We start from the raw sequence: 15,296 nt of genomic DNA, 5'->3' as shown, positions 1-15,296 counted from the left end.
ATTTCTGAGTCTATTTCTGTTGCCTGAATTTTCCTCCTGGCTATGGGTTATGATTTTCTACTTCTCAGGCTGTGTAGTAATTTTTGATTGGGTGCAGGAAAATTGAATATTCTATTGTGGAGCATCAAGATTTTGTTTTCTTCTTTCAGAGTCTTAGTCTTTGTTCTGGCAAGCAGTTAAGTTATTGGAGTATCAGCTTGATCTTTTTGAGGCTTGTTTTTAAGCTTTATCAGGGTGGTCTAGAGAGAGTTCTTTGCTTTAGGGTTCACTTAACTGTACTGCTAAGTCATGCCTCTTCTTTGTCTCTACTGAATGCCCTGAGTGCTCACAAGACCTCTCCACTCTAACAAGTCAGACCTCAAGTATCTCCCCACCTCATAAGAGGTCTGAGAATTGCTCAGCCTAAACATCTCTGGACATCCTTTCCCTGACCATATGTGACTTAGTGTTGATCAAAGAGACCCAACAGAAGTTCAATGTCAATTTCCAGAGCTCTATTTTCTTTAGCAAGCTCGTTAATAACTATCATGATGTCCTGAGCCTATTTTTTAAGTTTTGGAAAACTGAATTATTTTGAATCTTTCAATATTTGGTTATTTTATCTTTGTATCCTTCCTTATTATCATCATAATATCTAAACATGTTGATAACATAGTATTTTGTGATCTCTACTTGGTACGGAAGAAAAATGAGACTCAGAGAAATTAAGGTGGTGTCTGAATAGTGTTTCTAACTTATTTTCAGCATTTTGGTTTGTATAAAGGCCAAGATCTGATGAGTCAATTGAATGCTGTCAAGTTATTGTTACTTATCTCATTTTAAGATTGAAATAATTTTTTCCCACTTTCTTAATATGCCAAGACTGTTGTCTTAGTCCATCTGGGCTGCTCCAACAAAATATCACAGACTGGGTGGCTTATGAACAAAAGATAGTTATTTCACACAGTTCTTGAGCCTGGAAGTCCTAGGTCAGGTAGCCAGTATGGTTGGGTGAAGTCCCTCTTCTGGGTTGCATCCTCACATGACAGAAGGGCTGAGACAGCCCTATGGGGTCTCTTTTATGAGGGCACTAATCCCATTCATGAGGGCCCCACACTTATAACCTAATCACCTCCCAAAGACCCCCACCTCCTAACACCATCACATTAGGGGTTAGGATTCCAACATGTGAATTTTGGGGGAGATACAAACATTCAGACCATAGCAGCCCTTCACGAAGCTATGCCTCTTTGTGCATTTCTCTGTCTTAAATGTTTGTCAGCCTTTTGTTAATATGAGCTTCTTTCATCTTTAACAACTCCAGTGTTGCCTCCCCTGTAAAGTCTTTCCTGGCTCTGCAGGGGAGGTCCTCCCTCCTCTGTCTCCAGGGTGCCTATATATTACAACACAGATCACCATCTAGTTTAATCTGCTTACATGTCTGCCTCTCCACACAGACTATGAACTTCTCAAGAGCAGAAACTCAATTTTTATTCTTTAAATACTTAGTGTCCAGCAAAGGCCCTGGCATGTAATGGATGTTCAGTAAGAATTGGCAAAAGAGAAGACATCATTTAGAATAAGTTTACCTTAGACTATATCAGCCCTCAGTAATCACTGATTCTTCAGATAAATGTTGTTATGGGTTGAACTGTGTCCCCCCCACTCCCATCCCCCAGATTCATAGGTTAAAATTCTAACCCCCAGTACCTCATTTAGGGATAGTGTCTTTACAGAGGTAATCAAACTAAAGTCAGGTCATTGGGGTGGGTTATCCAATATGACTGGTGTCCTTACAAAAAGGGGAAATTTGGAGTTGGATGTGTGCACAGGGAGAACAGCATGTGAAGATGAAGATGACCATCTACAAGCCAAGGAAAGACATACTTGGAACAGCTCCTGCCCTCATAGATCTAAAATAGAACCACCTGGCCAACACCTTGATTTTGGACTTCTAGACTCCAGAACTGTGAGACAAAAAATTTCTGTTGTTTAAGCCACCCAGTCTGTGTTATTTTGTTATGGCAGCCCCAGGAAACTGAAACAAATGCTTTGGTGTTTGGTTTGTTAATGCCAAAAAAAAAAAAAAAAAAAAAAAAAAAAAAAAAATGTGGTCAGTATAGGATAATTAAGGTCATTTATAAAACTGCTTAAGGAAAAAAACTGAAGCTCATAATCCACTTTTAGTTAATTCAGCTTCAAGCAAACTGAAGCTGCTACCTTCAAACCAGTAGTAAGCTGTAGTTTGCTGTTCTTGACAGGACAAGGGTTGTTGTAATCTGAAATTCATTCCGTATCTTTATAGGTTACCTATATTGTAAGTGTAGTTAGAGCTTGGAAGATTCTATTATAACCTTGAGTGGTATTATGCAAATAGGCACAAAAGCCAAAAGCAAATACTTGCTGAGGAAAAGCATCTTCATTTCCTACGTTGTACAAACATGACCTTTGAAAAGATGTATAGACATTTTTTTTTTTAATTCCATTCTGTAAGTTACTAACTGCAGCTGGCACTGAACCTTTCACAATTATACAGTTTCACCCTCAGGGAATAATGGGTTAATTTCTCTGTTCAACAAATTCATCTCATCATGCCCCAATGCCCCCAATTAAAACAAAGCTTGAAAAACAAACCCAGCTTCCTTATTGGCTTGTAAGTGACAAGCATGCCACTTGGTAAGCTGCTCCTTTTATTTTTCAGTGGAAAAAGAGTGCAAGAACAACAAAAGTTACCCAGGGTTACAGAGAGCACATAAAAGAGGGCTGCAGTATTGATTTCACCGTTCAGACTAGGATCAAGATCAAGCATAGATATGGCTACTGAGAGCTCACAAATACTCCTCATGCTGGCTGGCTGTCCTGGTCCTGGGCATCTCTGGTAAGGTAACTATGGCTTTTATCTCTTCCTCCTAGGCACTGGAAAAATTCATAAAAGTTTCCAGATCTTAATGAGATTGAATCTGGTATGAATGCAAAATGTAGAAACGATAAAATTAAAACCCAAGCAGAACATAGATTTAGCTTATGGAATATCAAAGAATTTCTTGTTGAATTAAATTGTAAAAGTCTGTTGAACTTCCTAGAACTATCTGACCATAAGGTCCTTATCTCTTATTAGAGATAATAGCAACAACATTAGTGAAAATACATTTAGGGAGTTTAGAAATTTAGGCAGATAGAAATTGCTACCTTCAACTGATAGAATTCACATAAAACCTTGATGTTTAAAATGTTTTATAGAAGGCAATCAAGTTGATTTTACCATTAAACAAGTTATCTTATTGACCATACATACTTTTAAGCAACAAATTATTGGTCAAACATAGTAGATGCTCAGTAAGGTTCATTGATCATAATAATAGTAGACAATTAGACTTGTGTGATTGTCTCCCTAAATATTTCTGACAGTATTTGGTGAATTGAGTGTCCTGTTGCATTGATTTCATATTTCAAGTAAAGAATTAAGCCTCATGGCTGTCTTTGTTCCTAGTGTTTCACTCTTCTTTTCTCACACAGCTGATCCCTGTGAGAGCCAAGAGTTGTGATGCCAGTGTATTCAGACACAATCTGACTTTATTTCTCCCAAGTTTATTGCAAAAGTCCAGGTGATACCTGAAGGTGCTTAGTGCAATAGGAAAGAAATCATGTAAGTAATGAAGATGTGGGGGGAGAATGGAAGCCTCTAGTACTGTTTGTTTTTTTTTAACTTTTCCCCCAGTTTTATTGAAATATAATTGGCATACATCACTGTATAAGTTTAAGGTGTACTGCATAATGGTTTGAATTACATATTTTGTGAAATAATTACTGAATAAGTTTAGTTAACATCTCTCATCTCATAGATACAATTAAAAAAAGAAAAAAATGTTTTTCATTGTGATGAGCACTCTTAAGATCTACTCTCTTAATAACTTTATATATAAAATATATATACAAAATATATATAAAATACATCAGTGTTAACTCTAGTCATTATGTTGTACATTATAGACACAGTATTTATTTACCTTAAAACTGGAAGTTTGTGTGTTTTGACCACTTTTGTCTAATTCCCCCTTCCCCAATTCCCTGCCTCTGGTAACTACAAATATGATTTTTTTTCTATTGTTTTGTTTAGATTTTATATATGAGTAAAATCATACAGTATTTGTCTTTCTCGGACTTATTTCATTTAGTGTAATGCCCTTAAGGTCCATCTCTGTTGTCATAAATGGCAGGATTTCTCCATTATTTATGGCTGAATAATATTCCATTGCGTATATATATGTGTGTATATATCATCCCTGTCCGGACACTTAGGTTGTTTCCATGTGTTGGCTATTGTAAATAATGCTTCTGTGAACATGAAGCGTCCTTCTGAGTTAGTGTTTTCATTTCCTTTGCGTATATTCCCAGAAGAGAAATTGCTGGATCATATGGTGGTTCTATTTTTAATTTTTTGAGGGTCCTTCATATACCGTTTTCCATAGTGGCCACACCAATTTACAATCCCACAAGAAGTGCACAAGAGTTCCCTTTTTTCCACATGCTCACTAGCATTTGTTAGCTCTTATCTTTTTGATGATGGCCATTCTAATAGGTGTGAGGTGATATCTCATTGCAGTTTTGATTTGCATTTCCCTAATGACTAGTAATGTTGAGCATCTTTTCATGTATCTGTTGACCATTTATATATTTTCTTTGGAAAAATGTCTGTTCAGGTCTTTTGCAGTACTGAGCTTTTCAATGCTGCCATTTTCTTACAAAATGTGCTAGACTGAGAATACAGGAACTGCTGAGCATTAACCCCGCAGAGCGTGGGAAGACAGCTGCCCAGCGTTTATGCTCTCATTTCTGAAAACATACTTTACTCTTTCCAAAAAAGAAAATGTTCTCAAATGGGAACATGGTTAGGAAATGAATTGTTCTGATTAAACCTTGAATTCAATGAACACATACAGTAAACAAAGATATATGGTCCTCAGTAAGGAAACATGGATAATCCTTGATTGTCTGGAAATCTCTCTGTTACATACTTGGACACAAAATAAGTTCAATACGGCCCAGTGGTACTAGAGGCTGACTTGACAACTTTCTGAAGCAACAACCTACAAATACAGAGCTTACAGGCTGTGGAGAACCCTTCTGCATTTTATTGAAACAGCTTGTTGTGAACTGTATTATACATACTGTTTTAGCTGTTCATTGCTAAGTAACAAATTTGTGCAATTTAGTGGCTTAAAATAAACCTATTTATTATCTCACAGTTCTATAGGTCAGCAGTCCAGGTGGCTTGACTAGATTATCTGCTTTTCTTTTTTTAATTGAGACATACATATAACATTGTATAAGTTTAAGGTGTACAACATGTTTTGTTTGTTTCTTTTTTTTAAATATGTGTAAATCAAACCACACAGTTTTTTTTTTGTCGTTTTTTAAAAATTTTATTTATTTATTTATTTATGGCTGTGTTGGGTCTTCGTTTCTGTGCGAGGGCTTTCTCTACTTGCGGCAAGTGGGGGCCACTCTTCATCGCGGTGCGCGGGCCTCTCACTATCGCGGCCTCTCTTGTTGCGGAGCACAGGCTCCAGACGCGCAGGCTCAGCAATTGTGGCTCACGGGCCCAGTTGCTCCGCGGCATGTGGGATCTTCCCAGACCAGGGCTCGAACCCGTGTCCCCTGCATTAGCAGGCAGATTCTCAACCACTGCGCCACCAGGGAAGCCCAACATGTTTGTTTGATACATTTATATTTTGCAATATGATTACCACCATGGTATTAGTTAACACCTCTATCACATCACAATTATTATTATTATTATTATTATTATTATTATTATTATAGTGAGAACTGCTTAGGGTTTCAAAGACAAAAGTCCAGGTGTCAGCTGGGCTGAAGTTTCATCGGAAGCTCTGGAGATGAATCCATTCTCAAGAGTATTTATGTTGTTGGCTAAATTCAGTTCTTTGCCGTTGTAGGATTGAGGTATCCTATTCTTACTCGTTGTTGGCTCAGGGTTACTCTCAGTTCCTAGAGGTTGCTTTTGTATATTCTTTGCATTGAATGGATCTCATGCTTTAAATCTCTCTGATTTCCCCTTCTGCTGCCCGCAGAGAACCTTTAGGAACCACGCAGTTACTCTAGGCCCACCTGGATAATTACTCTTTGGTTTAATTTAGTTAACTGAGCAGTAACCTTAATTACATCTGCAAAATCCCTTTTGCTATGTAATGTGACATAACCATGAGTGTAATATCATGCTCACACTCCTGGGGATTAGGGAGGGAAACTTGGTGAGCCTTCTTAGGATTCCACCTAGCACACATACAAGAGTGTATGAATACATTACAAACAGTTCAAAGATCAGTAATAGAATAAAAACCCACTCACTTGCTGCCCAGGCAAAAATCTAGAATGTAATCAGTATATCAGGGCCTCCCACATGTGAAATTTTTATTATGGGCTGAATTGTTCTGCCTAAATTCATATGTTGAAGTCCTAACTTTCAATACCTTAGAATGTGACTGTTTGGAGATAAGATCTTTAAAAAAATAATTAAGGTTGAATGAGGTCATAATGTTGGCCCTAATCCAGTATGACTGGTGTCCTTCTAAGAAGAGGGAGAGACACCAAGAATGTGCACGCACAGAGAAAATGTCCTGTGAGGACACAGTGAGAAGGAGGCCATCTGTGAGCCAAGGCAAGAGACCTCAGAAGAAACCAGGTCTGCCAACATTTGATCTTGAACTTCCAGCCTCCATAATCATAAGACAATACATTTCTGCTGTTTAAGCCACCCAGTCTATGGTATATTGTTATGGCCACCCTGACAAACTAATACACCTCCCAAATCATATATTCACCCCCCTCCAAGAAGTAAGTACTATTTTGAACTGTGTTGTTTCTTGATTTTTAAAAAAAGTTTTATCACCTATGAAGCTTAAAATAATTATTACTTATTTTGCCTGTGTTACGGACTAAATGTATTCCTCCCCGCTAAATTTATATGTTGAAATCCTAATCCCCATTGTGTTCGGGCCTTTGGATGCTGATTAAGTAGAGCCCTCATCAATGGAATTTATGATCTTATAAAAGAGACCCCAGAGAGCTCTCTCACACTTCTACCATGTGAGGACACAGCAAGAAAATGGCCGCATAAACCAGAAAGTGACTCCTCACCAGGCGCCAAATGTGCCAGCACTCTGATCTCGGCTTTCCCAGTCTCCAGAACTGTGCAAAGTAAGTCTTTGTTGTTTAAGCCACCCAGTCTATGGTATTTATGCTATAGCAACTATAGGAATGGACTAAGACAGCCTGCTTTTGAACTCCAGGTCAATGGAATCTTGCTAAATGTATTCTTCTGTGACTTTCTTCTATTATTCAACATTTTATTCTGCAATACATGAATTTTGATGTGTTTAGCTGTAGTTCATTCAATTTAAGTGATACTTAGTATTTTATTATAGGAATACTAAATCAATAAATACAATTTATTTGTCTAACCCACCATTGGTGCACAGATTTTTTACATTATCAACATTTTTTTGTATGTCTCCTGCATCAGGTATATGAGAGCTTCCCTAGGAATTACCTGCTTGGTTTAGGGTTTGCACATCTTCAACCTTACTAGGTAAATGCCACACTGCATTACAAAGTAATTGTGCCAGCTGACATTCCTTCCTACATGAAATCATCTGTTGCTTCATATACTGGCCAACACCTGGTATTGTTAACCTGCAGGGTATGTAATGGTGCTTTTAATTGTTCTTTTAATTTCCATTTTTCTATTATTAATGAGGATGAATATTTTTCATATATTTATGAGCATTTTGGTTCCCTCTTTTGTGAATTCCTATTAATTTTCTTTCCTTTTCCTATGTGAATACTATATTTTCCCTATAGCCTCACAGGTGTTCTTTACACATTCTGGATATTAAACCCTCATCATATTTATGGATAGCAAAGTTCATTTTCCAATATGTGGTTCATATTTTCATTCTTTCTGTGGTGTCTTTTCAATTAATATAAATTTATATTTTTAATGTACTTGAGATTAACAGTATTCTCTCTTCTGGTTAGCACTTTTAGTGTCTTATTTCAAAAAAACTTCACAGAGTTCCTAAAATATTCTTCTGTATTGTCTTCTAAAGTTTTTTACAGATTTTTCCTTTGTATTTAAGACTTTAATCCACCTGGAATTGATTTTTGCATATGATGTGAGGGAATTATCCAATTTTATTTTATTTTTCTATATGGTTCATCGAGTGTGTCAGCACTACTTATTAAAATATCATCATTTTCTCACTGATCCGTAATGCTACTTATTTTTGATCCTATTGTAAAGGGTAGCCTTATAAAATTTCACATTTCAGTTGTTATTAGCATTTAGACATAAAATTTTGTATTGATTTTGTAACCATCAAACCTTTATTCATGTAGTCACATCATTTGGGAATAATGGCAGTTTAGTTTTCTCCTTTGGAGACCTTATGACTCTTTCTAGTTTTGCTGAGATGGCTGTGGTGATAGCAGGCACCCTTGTCTTGGGAATACTTTCAAGTTTTCACTGTTATGTGTGATGTTTTATATCTATCCTTGTATTGGTAATTTACTAAGGAATTATTATTATGTTATTATCATTATAATTTTTATTATGATCTGGTCCTAATGCAATGACCCTCAAAGGGGTAGAGCTTTGCTGTCCTGTGAAATGCAGTTGAAAACTACAGAATTAATTTAAATAACTAATTGATGCTCTCCCTCTCTCTCCCGATAATAAATGAGGCTTCAATGAGGTCCTAAAAGCGAACCAAATTGGCAGAGGTATAATGATAAAGAGTACATAGTAAGTGGTTGATAACTGGCAGCCTGGAATATACCCTCCATATGCAGATTTTCCAGAGTCTGGCACTATACCTTGTATGGGCTGGGAACACTCAGGTAGCATAGAAGGAGGCCCTGATCAATATCAGGCAGAAATGAAAGTCAAACGGCCCTAGTAAGATATATCTTCAACATGGACCCCAAAGGAATCTCAAAGGCAAAGCCATGCTGCAGGTGAGTCTAAAGTCCAAATTTATAAAACTCTGGAGGAACCATCCACACTAAACAGGAGTTAAGACCCACTATATAGAACATCCCTAAAACTGAAAGTGTTAAAATCAACAAGTGAGACCATAATGAATAAGTATGTTTCAAATCATTAGACATCAAAGAAGGCATTGGAACATAAGAAAATAATAAAATATTAGGAAACCAAGCAGATTCGGGGGTGGGGAGGGCAGGCAGGGACAAATAGATAATAGGGAAAGGAATAGCAGATTTAAAAGAAAGGAACTTCTAGAAATAAAAATATGATTACATGCAGTAAAATCTCATTGGATAGCTTAAACAGTAGATTAGCTTCAGCTAGAGAGACAGTTATTTTATATGCATCTAGGACACAACAGAGAGAGAAAAATATAGAATATACAAAAAGGAGGTTAAGAGACTTCAAGCATAGTATGAGAATATCTAACTTATTTCTGAAAGGGATTCCAGACTGTGAGATGAGGGAGAATGGGTAAAAAGTAATATTTGAAAGGATAATGACTGAGAATTTTCTAGGACAGATGAAACCACCATATTCAGAGAGCCCAATAGATTCTAAGCAAGATAGAAGAGTAACATTCACACCCAACTACCTCGTAGTGAACCTGCAAGATCTGGAACACAAAGAAAAGACCTTAGAATAAGTAAGCATGACCTACAATGTCACAAGTGCTCTGGAAGGAAGACTCAAGGAAAGTCGAATCTGCGGTGGGTCTCTGGAACTACATGATTTTCTAAAATGGAATTGTTCTGGCTAAATTAATTGTAGAAGAGTATCAAATTGCTGTGTTTTTTTCTGCACATTGTTGCAGTGAAGAATCAAGGTCACCAAATTTGGCTTGTGTTCATTATGCCTAAAGGTGAGATGGTTTCTACAGGGTTTGGTGAACTACTAAGAAGAATACAGGGTTAATGATTCATGTATTCATTTGACAAATATTAATAGAATTTTTTTGCTTCCTAATGTTTGTGGTTCAAACCCTATCTACCTCGTGACTCACACATTCTACATTTTATTCACTATGATTTTTTTTTTCTTTAGGTTCAAAGCGTCTTTCAAAATGTAATGCTGGATTATTGAGGAAAGTATGCCTTCATTACTGCTCCCCCCAACCCCATCCATCTTAATATGTTAATGTGGAGAAGTGGTAAAAATTAATAGTTAAAACAGGATTTGGAGCAGACAGACCCTACTAGTTCTACCATTTACAAGTTATGTGATTTTAGGCAAGAAACTGTTCTAAATTTCAGTTTCTTCTTCCATAAAATGTCAACATTTATATCTACTTTAGAGGGTGATTAAAAGGACCAAAGAAGTGAATGCCTTTCACTTATTTATGCTCCAGAAGTCATATCAAATTACTCATAGTCTTTCTGAAGGTAATATTCCATTTCTTGGCTTAAAGTTTTTATTCATACTCTTCCCTCTACTTGGGCCAGTTTCCCTTGTCCTGCCTCCTTACCCTTCATCTGACCTAACGTTAAAGGAACTAAAATCTGAAGAATGATCTTAGTTTGTATATAACTTCCTGCAGGATTCCCCCTCATACTCCTCAAGGCTGGTGCTCCTTGTCTATATAAGCAGTCAAAATTACAATCGCTTTACATTTTACTTCATTTTACAGAGGAAGCTTTTAAATCAGTACAAACTTAAATGACGTGCCAAGGATGAAAAAACCAGCTAGTGGCAGAGCTAAGGCATGAAGCCAGGAATCCTGATTTTTATCCCCAATTACCACCATTACTTCCGTTTAACCTAGCAGGGCTGGTTCCACCCTGGTTACACCCAGATTCTGTGGGATGCTGAGACAAAAAACCTTCAGAAAGAGACCCTCTGTGTATTTCTGGGTGAGGTGCATTTCTTTCCCATGACATGTAATTCATCAGGCCGTCTAAGACATCCTGACTGCTACTCCTTGCCAGCTCTACCAGCCTCCCTTCACTGGATCATCAGATACTATAATCTTGGTCTGGACCAATGCCTGTCTTTGGCATTTTCTTCTTGGTGCCAACAAAAATATGTTATCACTTTAATTTAGCCAAGTCTCCTTCCAGAACTCATCATTCACATAGAGATTTTTCTCTCTCCTTGAGACTCAATCATTGTTACTACTGAAATGAATTGTCCCCCCATCTCTCACCACCACCCTGCACCCTGAAACACATTTACCCATGACTGTGCCCAACCCCATAGGTGAAGAAGCTCAAGGAGAAGAAGATGTATTCATTATCGTCCCCAAATCTGCTGTTTTCCTGGTTTCCCATTTTATTACACTATAGTTCATCCAGCTGCCTAAGCCAGGGACTGAGGTTCATCATATACTGACCTTCTTTCTCTGCCTCACATCTAGCCAGGCTCTAGATACTGCCATTTCTGCACCCTTTCTAACACTCACTTAGCCCTCCTCTCTCTTTCCTCTGGAACTGCCTTAGTTCTGGCTATCTCAAATTTTCACCTGTATCCCTAAAATAGCCTCCCAACTGGTCTCCATGACTCCAGGCTGTCCCTGTCCCTATCAGTCTTATTCAAGGCAAAGAGATTGTTCTAAAATGCAAATCTCACCAGGTGGGAAGGATCCCTAATCTATAAGGCAGATCAGTAATTAAGGAAGACCATTAATCAGGTTCTTTATGAAAATTATCTATTATTCTTAATATTTGCCTCAAAACACATTAAATGGACACAGCTCTGACCCAGTTCTCTTGGAGTCATTCAAATCATGATACTCCTGGGGCCATTTGGTCAAAAAAAAATATCCACACTCCTACCATAACATCATTTTATTCAATTTGCTATTCCTTATCCATGGGCCAAAACTTACACATCAGCAAATAGGTACATGTGTTACATTTACTGAAAGAAAACATGTACATGGTAAAAATTCAAGCACTGTGAGGGTTAAATAGTTTTTCTGTAAGGGAAAAAATTAATTTTTTTGAGTTGTCTGGTTTCCATCCCTAGAAGTATTGTTTTTAGCAATTTTGGTGGGTATATATTCCCAGAAATGTTCTCTGCATTCACCAGCATATCTGATGACAAAATTGGAAGCATTGTTTCATTTCAGTGTATCTATTTACTTATTTAGTCAGTGGAGACAGAATGTTTTATTACAGGTATGTACCATTGTTAGTTTACCCGTCCATTCTGATGGACATATAGGTGTTTTTTTAATATGGTAAATCATGTTGCAGTGAACGTTTATGTATTATGTGTGTGTACATGTTATACAAGTTAATCTATAGGATAAATTCAGAGAACAGGAATTTCTGAGTCAAAGGGTATGTGCGGGAGGAGCTTCAAAATGGCAGAAGAGTAAGACGCGGAGATCACCTTCCTCCCCACAAATACATCAGAAATACATCTACATGTGGAACAACTCCTACAGAACACCTACTGAACGCTGGCAGAAGACCTCAGACCTCCCAAAAGGCACAAAACTCCCCACGTACTTGGGTAGGGCAAAAGAAAAAAGAAAAAACAGAGACAAAAGAATAGGGACGGCACCTGCACCAGTGGGAGGGAACTGTGAAGGAGGAAAGGTTTCCACACACTAGGAAGCCCCTTCGCGGGCGGAGACGGCGGGCGGCGGAGGGGGGAAGCTTCGGAGCCACGGAGGAGAGCGCAGCCACAGGGCTGCGGAGGGCAAAGCGGAGAGATTCCCGCACAGAGGATCGGTGCCGACCAGCACTCACCAGCCCGAGAGGCTTGTCTGCTCACCCGCCGGGGCGGGCGGGGCTGGGAGCTGAGGCTCGGGCTTCGTCGGATCCCAGGGAGAGGACTGGGGTTGGCGGCGTGAACACAGCCTGAAGGGGGCTAGTGTGCCATGGCTAGCCGGGAGGGGGTCCGGGAAAAGGTCTGCAGCTGCCGAAGAGACAAGAGACTTTTTCTTTCCTCTGTTTCCTGGTGCGCGAGGGGAGGGAATTAAGAGCGCCGCTTAAAGGAGCTCCAGAGATGGGCGCGAGCCGCGGCTATCAGCGCGGACCCCAGAGACGGGCATGAGATGCTAAGGCTGCTGCTGCCGCCACCAAGAAGCCTGTGTGCGAGCACAGGTCACTCTCCACACCGCCCCTCCCGGGAGCCGGTGCAGCCCGCCACTGCCAGGGTCCCATGATCCAGGGACAACTTCCCCGGGAGAAAGCACGGCGCGCCTCAGGCTGGTGCAATGTCACGCTGGCCTCTGCCGCCGCAGGCTCGCCCCGCATCTGTACCCCTCCCTCCCCCTGACTTGAGTGAGCCAGAGCCCCCGAATCAGCTGCTCCTTTAACCCCGTCCTGTCTGGGGGAAGACCAGATGCCCTCAGGCGACCTACACGTAGAGGCGGGTCCAAATGCAAAGCTGAACCCCGGGAGCTGTGTGAGCAAAGAAGAGAAAGGGAAATCTCTCCCAGGAGCCTCATAAGCAGTGGATTAAAGCTCCACAATCAACTTGATGTACCTGCATCTGTGGAATACCTGAATAGACGATGAATCATCCCAAATTGAGGAGGTGGACTTTGGGAGCAAAGATATATATACTTTTTTCCCCCTTTTCTCTTTTTGTGAGTGTGTATGTGTATGCTTCTGTGTGTGACTTTGTCTGTATAGCTTTTCTTTTACCATTTGTCCTACGGTTCTGTCTGTCCATTTTTGGGTTTTTTTTCTACTTTAAAAAAATTTTTCCTTAATAATTATTTTTTATTTTAATAACTTTATTTTATTTTATTTTATTTTATCTTCTTTCGTTCGTTCTATTTTTTCTCCCTTATATTCTGAGCCGTGTGGATGAAAGACTCTTGGTGCTCCAGCCAGGCGTCAGGGCTGTGCCTCTGAGGTGGGAAAGCCAAGTTCAGGACACTGGTCCACAAGAGACCTCCCAGCTGCAAGTAATATCAAATGACGAAAATCCCCCAGAGATCTCCATCTCAACACCAAGACCCAGCTTCACTCAACGACCAGCAAGCTACAGTGCAGGGCACCCGATGCCAAACAACTAGCAAGACAGGAACATAACACCATCCATTAGAAGAGAGGCTGCCTAAGATCATAAAAAGGCCACAGGCACCCCAAAACACACCACCAGACGTGGACTTGCCCACCAGAAAGACAAGATCCACCCTCATCCACCAGAACACAGGCACCAGTCTCCTCCACCAGGAAGCCTATACAACCCACTGAACCAAACTTAGCCACTGGGGACAGACACCAAAAACAACGGGAAGTACGAACCTGCAGCCTGCGAAAAGGAGACCCCAAACACAGTAAGTTAAGCAAAATAAGAAGACAGATACACAACAGATGAGGAAGCAAGGCAGAAACCCACCAGACCTAACAAATGAAGAGGAAATAGGCAGTCTACCTGAAAAAGAATTCAGAATAATGATAATAAAGATGATCCAAAATCTTGGAAGTAGAGAAAATACAACAAACGTTTAACAAGGACCTAGAAGAACTAAAGGGCAAACAAACAGTGATGAATGACACAATAAATGAAATTAAATATTCTCTAGAAGGGATCAATAGCAGAATAACTGAGGCAGAAGAATGGATAAGTGACCTGGAAGATAAAATATTGGAACTAACTACTGCAAAGCAGAATAAAGAAAAAAGAATGAAAAGAATTGAGGACAGTCTCAGAGACCTCTGGGACAACATTAAATGCACCAACATTCGAATTATAGGGGTCCCAGAAGAAGAAGAGAAAAAGAAAAGGACTGAGAAAATATTTGAAGAGATTATAGTTGAAAACTTCCCTAATATGAAAAAGGAAATAGTTAATCAAGTCCAGGAAGCACAGAGAGTACCATACAGGATAAATCCAAGGAGAAACATGCCAAGACACATATTAATATCAAAAATTAAGTACAAGGAAAAAATATTAAAAGCAGCAAGGGAAAAACAAAAAATAACACACAAGGGAATCCCCATAAGGTTAACAGCTGATCTTTCAACAGACACTCTGCAAGCCAGAAGGGAGTGGCAGGACATATTTAAAGTGATGAAGGAGAAAAACCTACAACCAAGATTACTCTACCCAGCAAGGATCTCATTCAGATTTGATGGAGAAACTAAAACCTTTACAGACAAGCCAAAGCTAAGAGAATTCAGCACCACCAAACCAGCTTTGCAACAAATGCTAAAGGAAGTTCTCTAGTCAGGAAACACAAGAGAAGGAAAAGACCTACAATAACAAACCCAAAACAATTAAGAAAATGGCAATAGGAACATACATATCGATAATTACCTTAAATGTAAATGGATTAAATGCTCCA

Source organism: Balaenoptera physalus, assembly GCF_965194825.1.
Source record: "Balaenoptera physalus genome assembly, chromosome: 5".
Taxonomy (NCBI): domain Eukaryota; kingdom Metazoa; phylum Chordata; class Mammalia; order Artiodactyla; family Balaenopteridae; genus Balaenoptera; species Balaenoptera physalus.
Note: the sequence above shows the minus strand (reverse complement) of the source record.